This window comes from Eriocheir sinensis, chromosome 5 (assembly GCF_024679095.1).
Source record: "Eriocheir sinensis breed Jianghai 21 chromosome 5, ASM2467909v1, whole genome shotgun sequence".
NCBI lineage: Eukaryota > Metazoa > Arthropoda > Malacostraca > Decapoda > Varunidae > Eriocheir > Eriocheir sinensis.
This window is the reverse complement of record NC_066513.1, coordinates 10,135,386-10,147,208: the sequence shown is the minus strand read 5'-3', so window position 1 is coordinate 10,147,208 and position 11,823 is coordinate 10,135,386. Positions and strand designations below refer to the sequence as shown.

The following is an 11,823-nucleotide window of genomic DNA, read 5'->3' as shown; positions in this document are numbered from 1 at the left end:
GCGATGCAGGAGGAAAAGGATCTTGGAGTCACTATCAGCAGTGACTTGAAACACGTGAATCACTGTAAAAAAAACATATAACAAAGCCAACACTATGCTCGGGCTTCATAGCGAGGAACTTCGAATGTAAAACGCCAGACGTGATGCTATCCTTGTATAATTCCATGGTAAGACCGCACCTCGAGTATGCAGTACAGTTCTGATCTCCTGATTACAGAAAGGACATTGATTTACTGGAAAGTATTCAACGACGGGCCATGAAAATGATTCCAACCTTAAGGACCCAACCGTACGAGGAACGACTTAAGCGACTCTATCTCTATACACTGGAGAAAAGACGCCTACGAGGATATATGATTTAAGTCTTCAAGTACCTGAAAAAAAATTCAATAACGTCGATTACTCCAAATTCTTTGAACTGCAAACCAACTCAAGGACTAGAAATAACGGTTTGCCCATTCAGTCAACTCGATGTAACAGACACTGAAAGGAGTTTCTTTTCAAACCGAGTCGTTCGCCACTAGAACAATCTTCCCTCAGAAGTAGTAAATGCGAATACCATCAACTCCTTCAAATATAGAATCGACCGTCATTTCGATGCGTCGGGAGTAAACTGAATATCGAGGTGCTTTCATCTGCTCATCAAGCCCCAAGTGGCTGTCGAGCAGATTAGATCACCAAAGCGGGCAACCTCGTAAAGAGCCAATAGGCTTTCTGTTGCCTGCATTTCCATGCATTTCCATGTTTCCTTCCTTCCATCCCTCCCTTTATTCCTCTCTTCCTTCCTTTCCTCGCACTTCAAGTTCTTCCTCCTTCCTTCTTACTTGCTTGCTTACATCCTTCCTTCCTTCCTTCCTTCCTTTCATCCTTCCTTCCTTCCTTTCATCCTTCCATCCTTCACCTTCCTTGCTGAATTGCCTTTCGTAGGAAACATCCAGCATCCTCAAGGCATGTGGATGCCACCCCTCGCCTCAAGAGGATATCTACTGTTATATCGGAGATTTTTTGAATGGTAAGTACTATATCTCAGAAGGCTTATGCCACCTTAAAATCATTTTGAAAAACGGTTAGCAAAATAAAGAACGCCAAATAAATCTTATAAGCCTCCCTTTGGCTAGATAAATTAGGAAAAGGCTATTGCCGATGTGGCGTACCTGTGGTTCCTCCGTGCTTCCAGTTATCATTGTCACAACCAAAGTATAATCATACCAAGTATGTTCACGCGCAGGAGAGGCGTGACAAATAGGTGACGTCATGGAGGTAAAATTGATGGAGTCGACACGGCCCGCTAATCCCATTCATTGAGGTGAAGCCGCCCAACTGTCATCCACTTCCTGGGTTGTTAACTCAAGACTCCGTCTCATTCATTATGATGGTGGTGTTTTTGAGTTGGGTAGGGTGGGGTAGGAAGCCCCCCTCAAGGCAAAATGCCTGTCGCATTTAAGCTATTTATCTGACACCGGTTTTGTTAGAAACCTTAGTTAATGGACTACCTTTGCTGATATTTTTATTCATCTACTATGCTTTTGTGGTGGTGAAATTGTGAATTACAATGGAAAAAAGAAAAGGGCCTTTTACCCCAGGCCAGGGGTAAAAGACTCAGGGGGTGGGCTTTTTACCCTATACTAAGAATTATATTAGGTGTCAATAAAACAACACTCTATACTAAATTGCTATATTTATTTTGTTGTGAAATATAGAAGATAATATTTTGTTCCGAAACTATTAGAAAATAATTCATTTTAATATAAAATTAAAGCTCTTAGTTTCCTCTAAACAGTATAAAAGCAAAAAAACCTACTCTATGTGAAAGAAAATGGTTTTGTATTTTGTGTGTGCCTTGGAGAAACATTATTTGTTGCATCCAAACTGATCCTTACTCTCTACAAATATTTTTCAACTACGCACTGAGTACTGAACCTACTTAATAACAAATAAATGGCCTTCTCTAAAAATATTTATCAATTACTTACTGATACCAAATAAATGAGCTAATTGAATTGTAGTTTCCGTTGTATAATTGCTTGTAGACCATCCTGTAGAACTCTGGCCCCATAGGAAGCACGGTTTGTCTTCCTTTTGTATACACATGGCATCTCTTATCTGAAACAACAAAAATACGTTAGACTATAGTTTATTTGATAAAGCTGAATAAAATAGACAACAAGCATATGAGTTATTATATAATAATTTGTTATAAAGAACATAGGATACTAAAGCCAATCAAGCAATAAATTATAAACAACCAATACTAATGTAGGCTTGTTCACCAGCCTGGTGAACAAGCCTACACCTTTGCTATCCTCAACGACCTAGAGCAATTGGTCCAGCACCCTACACGTATTCCCGACCGTCTTGGAGACAGGCCCAACATTCTAGACCTCTTCCTTACCTCAAACTGTTCTCTCCGTTGGACTCCTCCGATCACAATCTTATTTCTGTATATAGTCCTGTCGCTTCTGTACACCCTCTGGACCAAACGAAGAGGCGATGCTTCTGGCATTGTTTCAGCTCGGTGGGACGACCTGAGGATGTACTTTTCCGATTTCCCGTGGAATGATTACTGCTTCCAGGATGGAGACCCCTCTGTGTATGATCAGCGCATCACAGAGGTGATTGTCTCTGGAATGGAGGCATACATTCCACGTACTTTCTCTACTCCTCACGCTAAAAAGCCTTGATTTAATCACGCTTGTTCTCGTGCTGTCAATGATAGAGAGGCAGCTCACAAAAGGTACCAGAGCCTTCAAACTAATGCTAACTACGAACTTTACATTTCTGCCCGGAATCGTGCCAAATCTATTCTCCGACTAACCAAAAACTCTTTCATTAATAGAAAATGCCAAAACCTTGCTTTCTCTTACTCTTCCCGTGACTACTGGCATCTAGCCAAAAACATCTCCAACTTCACTTCTTCATCTTTCCCTCCACTCCTCAGTCCTGACGGCAACACTGCCGTCTCATTTATCTCTAAGGCTGAACTTTTCTCTCAAACTTTTTCTAAAAACTCCACTCTGGACGATTCTGGGCATATTCCTCCTAGGCATCCCCCCTCTGACTCTTTTATGCCTGTTATAAAGATTCTTCAAAATGATGTTTTCTATGCCCTCTCTGGCCTCAATCCTCAGAAGGCTTATGGACCTGATGGAGTGCCTCCTATTGTCCTTAGAAACTGTGCCTCCGTGCTGTCACCCTGCCTGCTCAAACTCTTTCGCCTCTGCCTGTAAACATCTACCTTTCCTTCCTGCTGGAAGTATGCCTTCATACAACCTGTGCCTAAGAAGGATGACCTTGTTACCTGCCTCACAGGTTGACTCCCAGCCTGCCTCACAGGCTAACCCCCAGCCTGCTTAACAGGCTAACCCCCAGCCTGCCTCACAGGCTAACCCCCAGCCTACCTCAAAGGCTAACCCCCAGCCTGCCTCACAGGACAACCGCCAGCCTGCCTCACAGGCTGACCCCCAGCCTGCCTCACAGGCTGACCCCCAGCCTGCCTCACAGGCTGACCCCCAGCCTGCCTCACAGGCTAACCCCCAGCCTGCTTCACAGGCTAACTCCCAGCCTGCCTCACAGGACAACTTTTAGCCTGCCCCACTTAACGCTTCTCTTCCTGCTTCACAGGATGTCGGGTTCCAACCTGTAAGGAATGGAGCCAAACCGGAAAAGGCAACCAAGGATTTACTGACCCCCACTACCTTCAATAGGTTCCAGGTGCTGGCAGACACCATGGAGGATGAGTTTGAGACTCGCCTAGTTGGGGACTCCATGGTGCGTGGCCAGCTGGTTGAGTTCTGTGGTCGTTCATCAAACGGCCGCAGAAAACGTTACTGCTATCTAGGTGCCAGACTGGATGACATCACCGCAGCGTGCGATGATGTCACGAGAAATGCCGAGCAAAACACCCTCTTTGTCATTCACGCGCGGACAAATGACGTAAAGACAACCCGTTCTGAGGAACTGCTTGAGAAATACCGCCGCATGATCAAGCAGTATAAACGTAAAACGGATGCCAGTAACATCATAATCTCAGGAATCCTCCCGAGGCTCGGTGCCGAATCTAGCTTTTACAGTAAGGCCTTCAGCACAAACAACAGACTTCAGTCCCTTTGCTCACAAGAAAACGTCCAGTTCGCTAACTTCTGGAACAGTTTTTACTACGATTCAGACTTGTTCCTTGGTGATGGCATCGACTGAAACCCTGTTGGAGCAGCCCGTTTCGGGAGGCTGCTCTGTGACCAAGTGGCTCTTCGAAAGCCAAAAAACGCGGAGGCGAGAACACCAGCATCTCTACCGTAAGGGAGCACTCAACCCGCAAAACCCCCGACTCAAATCACATTAAAGCTTGCTATGTAAACGCTCGTACCCTACGTAACAAATTTGAAGACTTAGAAGTCCTCGCAGCTACAAATCATTATCACATCATCGGAGTCACAGAATCTTGGATAGACACTTCAAACAGAGATTTCATTGCGGAATATAGATTACTGGGTTAAACCATCTTTAGTCATGAAAGAGAGAACAGACAGGGTGGAGGCGTTATCTTTTATATCCACAACTCTCTCCATCCAGTATCCGTGAAAACATATATTATAACCAATGTAGACACGGTCTTCATTGAAATTAAATATAAATCTCGTAAAATAGTAATTGGACTTATCTACAGACCGCCAAGGCAGACTCTTGATATCGACCACGCATTAAGTGAATTATTATTAGAAACAAGTAGCATTTGCGAGGCAGTAATTGTTGGGGATTTTAACTTGCCAGTGAAAAGATGGGGTGAACCGTTGAACTGTCATACAGGGCTCGACCTGTACACAAATTTACTAGAAAGTGATTTGCATCACCACGTTCAAGAACTGACTCAGGAAAATAATATACTTGACCTTATCTTTTCAACGACAGCTGATCTAGTTAATGAAGTAAATGTTGGTCCAATTTTTAGTTTTAGCGATCACCGAATAATCACATTCAGCATCAATATGAAAGAAAGTAAAGTAACTCCTAGTAAAGAAAAGGTGCCTGATTATCAGAGAGCGAATTTCGTAAGACCCCGATCAATTCTAATTAATTCTGACTGGACTGAAATCTCGGCGGAAACAGATATTGATAAATCTTGGGGGGCCTTTACCACAATATTGAACAATGCCATAAGCATATGCGTACCCTATCGTAACAGACGTTCAGCTTTTAAGAAGAAACCCAAATGGTGGAATAACGAAATTCAAAATAGCCTATCTCTTAAAAAATGCGTATACAGTAGATACATATCAACTTTCTGCAGTGAGTAAATAAATGGATCTTGGAATCACTATATCAAGCGATTTAAAGCCCGGTCAGCATTGTTCAGAGGTAGTTAAAACTGAAAACAAATCGGTTGGCTTCATCGGACGAGTCTTTAATAATAAATCGGAAAAAGTAATATTAAAACTATAATTTGTTGGTTCGACCCCATATAGACTACTGTGTATAGTTTTGGTGTCCCTATTACAGAAGAGACATAGAAAAGTTGGAACGGGTTCAACGAAGAGTAACAAAAATGATTCCTAGGTTGATAAATTTATCTTATGAACAAGGGCTTAAAGAAGTAAATTTATTCAGCCTATCAAAACGAAGAATGCGAGGCGATCTAATAGAAGTGTTTAAATGTTTAAAGGCTTCAGTGATATTAATGCGGAAGATTACTTTACAATTGATCGATCAAATAGAACAAGAAGAAATCACAATTTGAAGATAAGTGGTAAAAGATTCTCGTCGCACGAAGCTAAACACTTCTTCTTCAATCGAGTTGTTAATGTTTGGAACTCTACCTTGTGATGTCGTTGATAGTACAACAGTTACGGCCTTCAAGAATAGATTAGACAAGTGTTTTGAATCCAACCAGCAACTAAGATATTACTCATTGTCGTAGTAACGTTGTTCTTTCGAATACTGGTGTCCTTGTCCGCTTTTATCGCCCGGTTAGTGGTAGCAGTGATAGTTGTTCTTTCATCTTTCATTCATAATTTCCATGCAGTTTTTCCATGCTGCATGGTTCTTTTTCCTTTCCTGCCAGCCTTGGCTGGAGGGATGGGGGGGTGGGGAGGAGCCTTCGCCTTTGCTGTCCTTCATCTTCCACCTTTGATTAGATAGTTAGTGTAGCTTGTCACAAACAACCTCGTAAGAACCAGCAGGTCTGCTGTTGTTTGCTCTTCTTTGTGTTCCTTTGACCGTTCCAATCCCTCAAACTACCGTCCTATTGCTTTACTTTCTTGTCTATCTAAAGCTTTTGAATCAATCCTTAACCGGAAGATTCAAAAGCACCTTTCCACTTCTGACCTTCTATCTGATCGCCAGTATGGGTTCCGCAAGGGGCGTTCTCCTGGTGATCTCCTTGCCTTCCTAACTGATTCTTGGTCATCCTGTCTGAGCCGTTTCGGTGAAACCTTTGCTATTGCGCTGGACATACCAAAAGCTTTGATAGGGTCTGGCACAAATCTTTACTTTCCAAACTACCCTCCTACGGTTTCTATATCTTTCTCTCTGTACCTTTATCTCCAGTTTCCTTTCTGGCTGTTCTATTTCTGCTGTGGTAGACGGTCACTGTTCTTCCCCTAAACCTATTAACAATGGTGTCCCACAGGGTTCTGTCCTATCTCCCACTCTCGTTCTGTTGTTCATTGAAGATCTTCTTTCCAAAACGAACTGTCCTATCCATTCATACGCCGATGACTCCACTCTGCATTACTCAATTTCTTTTAATAGAAGACACACCATACAGGAACTTAACGACTCAAGGCTGGAGGCAACAGAACGCTTGGCCTCAGACCTTACTATTATTTCCGATTGGGGCAAGAGGAACCTGGTGTCCTTCAACGCCTCAAAAACACAATTTCTCCACCTATCTACTCGACATAATCTTCCAAACAACTATCCACTATTCGTTGACAACACTCAGCTATCACCTTCCTCAACACTAGACATCCTCGGTCTATCCTTAACTCAAAATCTCAACTGGAAACTTCATATCTCATCTCTTACTAAATCAGCTTCCTCGAGGCTGGGCGTACTGTACCGTCTCCGCCAGTTCTTCTCCTCCGCACAGTTGCTATCCATTTACAGGGGCCTTGTCCGCCCTCGTATGGAGTATGCATCTCGTGTGTGTGTGTGTGGGGGGGGGCACTCACACAGCTCTCCTTGACAGAGTGGAGTCAAAGGCTCTTCGTCTCATCAGCTTTCCTCCTCGTACTGATAGTCTTTTACCTCTCAAATTCCGCCGCCATGTTGCCTATCTTTATATCTTCTATCGATATTTTCATGCTGACTGCTCTTCTGAACTTGCTAACTGCATGCCTCCCCTCCTCCCGCGGCTCCGCTGCACACGATTTTTTACTCATGCTCATCCCTATACTGTCCAAACCCCTTATGCAAGAGTCAACCAGCATCTTCACTCCTCACGCTGGTAAACTCTGGAACAATCTTCCTTCATCTGTATTTCCTCCTGCCTACGACTTGAACTCTTTCAAGAGGAGGGTATCATGACACCTCTCCTCCCGAAATTGACCTCTCGTTTTGGACACTCCTTTAACCTCTGTTCGGGAGAAGTGAGTAGCGGACTTTTTTTATTTTTTTTATTTACGCCCTTGAACTGTCTCCTTAGCTGTAAAAAAAAAAAAAAAAAAAAAAAAAAACAGCCCCCTAATGGGCTTCTTGACCCGCAACACAGTAGGCCTTTTACCCCAAACGCCATATTGGTGAAAAAACAACACAACTAAACATTCTATATTCATTTGTGAATTGCACTGCAAGGCAATCTTAAGTTCCTATACTCTCTATCTATACCCATAATATTGACATTGCATGCAAAGATATCACAAACATATCACTATACTTACATGAAATGTGATCAAAGGAGAAAAAGACGTACTGCTTCCCCGGTCATCTGCTACTGACTTGTTAGTGAAGAGAAATGCAGCCAGATGGTGTTGATATCCTAATCAGATGATTAGGATAAATAAGTAGATAAAATGGAAGGGACTAGGGGGAGGACTTTTACCTCACAGGCATCTTTTACCCCACTCTACCCTACTGTACATTTATTGTTGCGGTAGATCTATTTCATAAATACCTGACCTGACAACACCTGGCAGCCTGGCCGAGCCCATTAAGGGGCAGCCTGACCTGACATCACCTGACACCTGGCAGGTGTCCACAACTTTGCGGCCCTAAAAATGACAGTGGTGAATGACACACACACACACTTACTCACACACACACACACACACACATCGTCTCCTACGTTAACATATTGTAGAAAAAAAGATGGAGTTGTGAAATGAGTAAAAATATGGAGACAGGCTAACAAGGTTAAAGTAATAATATGTGTGTGTGTGTGTGTGTGTGTGTGTGTGAGAGAGAGAGAGAGAGAGAGAGAGAGAGAGAGAGAGAGAGAGAGAGAGAGAGAGAGAGAGAGAGAGAGAGAGAGAGAGAGAGAGAGAGAGAGATTTTCAGGACAAGGCTATCAACAACTTCTGTATTACTCACACAGTTATACTTCGTTATTTTTGTTCATATGTTGTACCGCATTGGTCACACACACACACACACACACACACACACTCGCATCGTCTCCCACGCTAAAATATTACGTATTAAAATATATTTAGTTGTGGGATTAGTAAAAACACGCAGATAGGCAAATAAAGTTAAAGTAAACAAATGTGTTTGTGTGTGTGTGTGTGTACCAAGTTGTATTTACGTAGTTGTAGTTTGGCATGGGCTTACGCTCCCGTCTCCGTATCTGTATTTATCCAACTTCTCTTTAAAGTTTTGCACACGCTTCGCCGATACTACATCCTCACTTAGTCTGTTCCAAACCTCTATATTTCTTTGCGGGAAGCTATATTTCTTTATGTCTCTCAAACATCTTCCCTTCCCCAATTATTTACTGCGTCATCTTGTCTTCCTGGTGTTTATTCATTGTTTAAGTAGTAATTCATCATTATCTACTTCTTCCATTTTACTCAATAATTTATAAATTTGTATTAGGTCTCCCCTTTCTCTTCTTTGTTCCAGTGTTGGTAGGTCCATTTCCTTTAATCTTTCTTCATATGTCAATCCCTCCAATTCTGGAACCACTTTTGTTGCCATCCTTTGTATTCTTTTTAGTTTTTTTTATGTGTTTCTTCTTATGGGGAGACCACACCACCTCCGCATATTCCAATTTTGGTCTAATCATAGTGGTTATTAACTGTTTCATCATATCCTTATTTATGTAGTGGAATGCTAATCCTATATTTCTCACCATTTTATACGTATCACCGAATATCCTATTAACATGACTCTCAGGCTGTTGATTATCTTGTATTGTCACTCCCAGATCTCTCTCTTGTTGAACTTTCTTTAATATTTTTCCATCTCCCTATGTCCATTTTGGTCTCTCTTCACTCTTTCCCATTTCCATTACATGACATTTCTGCACATTGAATTCCATCTCCCATTTCATACTCCATTCCCAAATCTTGTTCAGGTCATCTGGCATAATTTCAGTCCTTATATGTCTTTGTAGTTTTGCATCGTCTGCAAACAGGCTCATATAACTGTTTACTCCCTCTGATATATCGTTTACATATACTAGGAAAAGTAATGGTGCCACTACCGATCTTTGAGGCACTCCACTCTCTACAATTCTCCATTCCGATTTCATGTCCTTTACCACTGTTCTCATCTCTCTTCCCCTTTAGTAACTTTCCACCCATTTCATCATTTTCCCTTTCAATTCTCCTTTATTCTCCAGCTTCCATAGTAGTCTTTTATGTGGAACTTTGTCGAACGCCTTCTTCAGGTCCAAGTAAAAGCAATCAACCCATCCGTCCCTCTCCTGTTTTATGTATGTCACCCTTGAGTAAAAGCTCAGTAAGTTTGTTACACATGAGCGCCCTTTTCTAAAGGCATATTGTATAGCCATATATATATTTTTTTACAACAAAGGAGACATCTCAAGGACTCAATAAAGGAAACGATAATAAATAAATAAAAAAAACGCTACTCGCTGCTCCTATAAAAAGAATCAAAAGAGGTGGCCGAAAGAGAGGTCAGTTTCGGGAGGAGAGGTGTCCTGATACCCTCCTCTTGAAAGAGGTCAAGTCGTAGGCAGGAGGAAATACAGATGAAGGAAGATTGTTCCAGATTTAACCAGCGTGAGGGATGAAAGAGTGAAGATGCTGGTTAACTCTTGCATAAAGGGGTTTGGACAGTATAGGGATGAGCATCAGTAGAAAGTCGTGTGCAGCGGGGCCGCGGGAGTTAGCAAGTTCAGAAGAGCAGTCAGCATGAAAATAGCGATAGAAGATAGAAAAAGATGCAACATCGCGACGGAATTTTAGAGGTAGAAGAATATCAGTAGGAGGAGGAAAGCTGATGAGACGAAGAGCCTTAGATTCCACCCTGTCCAGAAGAGCTGTGTGAGTGGAGCCCCCCCACACACGTGAGATGCATACTCCATACGAGGGCGGACAAGGCTCCTGTATATGGATAGCAACTGTGCGGGGGAAAAGAACTGGTGGAGACGATACAGAACGCCCAACCTCGAGGAAGCTGATTTCGCGAGAGAGGAGATATGAAGTTTCCAGATGAGATTTTAAGTTAAGGATAGACAGAGGATATTTAGTGTTGAAGAAGGTGACAGCTGAGTGTTGTCGAAGAATAGGGGATAGGTGTTTGAAATATTGTGTCGAGTTGATAGGTGGAGAAATTCAGTTTTTGAGGCATTGAAGGACACAAGGTTCCTTCTGCCCCAATCGGAAATGATAGCAAGGTCTGAGAATGTGATGTGCTGGACACACTCAAAGGGGTTTATCTCCTGGGAGCAGTAATCATTCCACAGGAAATTGGAAAAGTACATCCTCAGATCGTCCCACCGAGCTGAAGCAAAATGCCAGAAGCACCGCTTCTTTAGTGAGGATGTACAGGAGCGATAGGACAGAATACAGAAATAAGGTTGTGATCAGAGGAGCCCAACGGAGAGAACAGTTTAACAGAGTAAGCCGCAGGGTTAGAGGTTAGGAAAAGGTCAAGAATGTTTAACGTGTCTCCAAGCTGGTCGGGAATACGTCTCGGGTGTTGAACCAACTGCTCTAGATCTTTGAGGAAAGCAAAGTTTAAGACTTTTTCACCAGGCTGATCAGTGAAAGACGAAGAAAGCCGAAGCCAGTGGTAAACATTGCATCTCCTATGATGGAGATTTCAGCGAAAGGAGATAATTGTTTGATATCGTTGTGGCTATGTGCCAGGACTCCCTGGAAGAATTATAAAAAAAAGTTTTGGTATTTAGTATGGATGAAAGAGTTTTTGGTAAGTCGAAAAAAAGATTTGCCACGATTCCGGGCAGAAATGTAAGGCTTGTGATTTACAGGATTATGGAAGCGTTACTTCCCACTCGTAACCTCACACTTTTCCCTCCTGCGTCTAAAACCCAAGCGGCGATTCTGCCTCCCCTAACATAACCCTATTAAACCTGTCGCTCAGTTTAAAATCTTCATATCTGCCCTAGGGAAAGACCCTAGTAGTGGTCTTCCCGTCTTCATACTATAGAATAGGGTCCAACATTTCTTTACAGTAAAAAATTGATCAAAAGGGCAGTAGTACAAGATTACCTCCACCGGCAAGGCTCAAACTTGTTCCCGTCTTCCTCACCCATGTTTATGGCTAGCTAAGTTTGTTACATACCGAGAAGCAGGAATAAGTACAAACCCAACTAGTACTGAGGTCAACTGAAGTGACTGTAGTTGTTGGTAGTATTATTTTACCTGCACTTAAGTATACAGCAGCCAAGAAGCACTGAGA

At 42.5% G+C, this 11,823-nt stretch overlaps 1 long non-coding RNA gene across 1 annotated transcript; it reads right to left on the bottom strand.

Moving 5' to 3' along the window:
- Positions 1-1,665: 1,665 nt before the first annotated feature.
- Positions 1,666-11,823, bottom strand: LOC126984240 (uncharacterized). Its single transcript, XR_007736513.1, has 2 exons — positions 11,787-11,823; positions 1,666-2,103 (listed from the first exon to the last, which is right to left on the bottom strand). It is a non-coding gene; the product is annotated as an uncharacterized LOC126984240 (long non-coding RNA).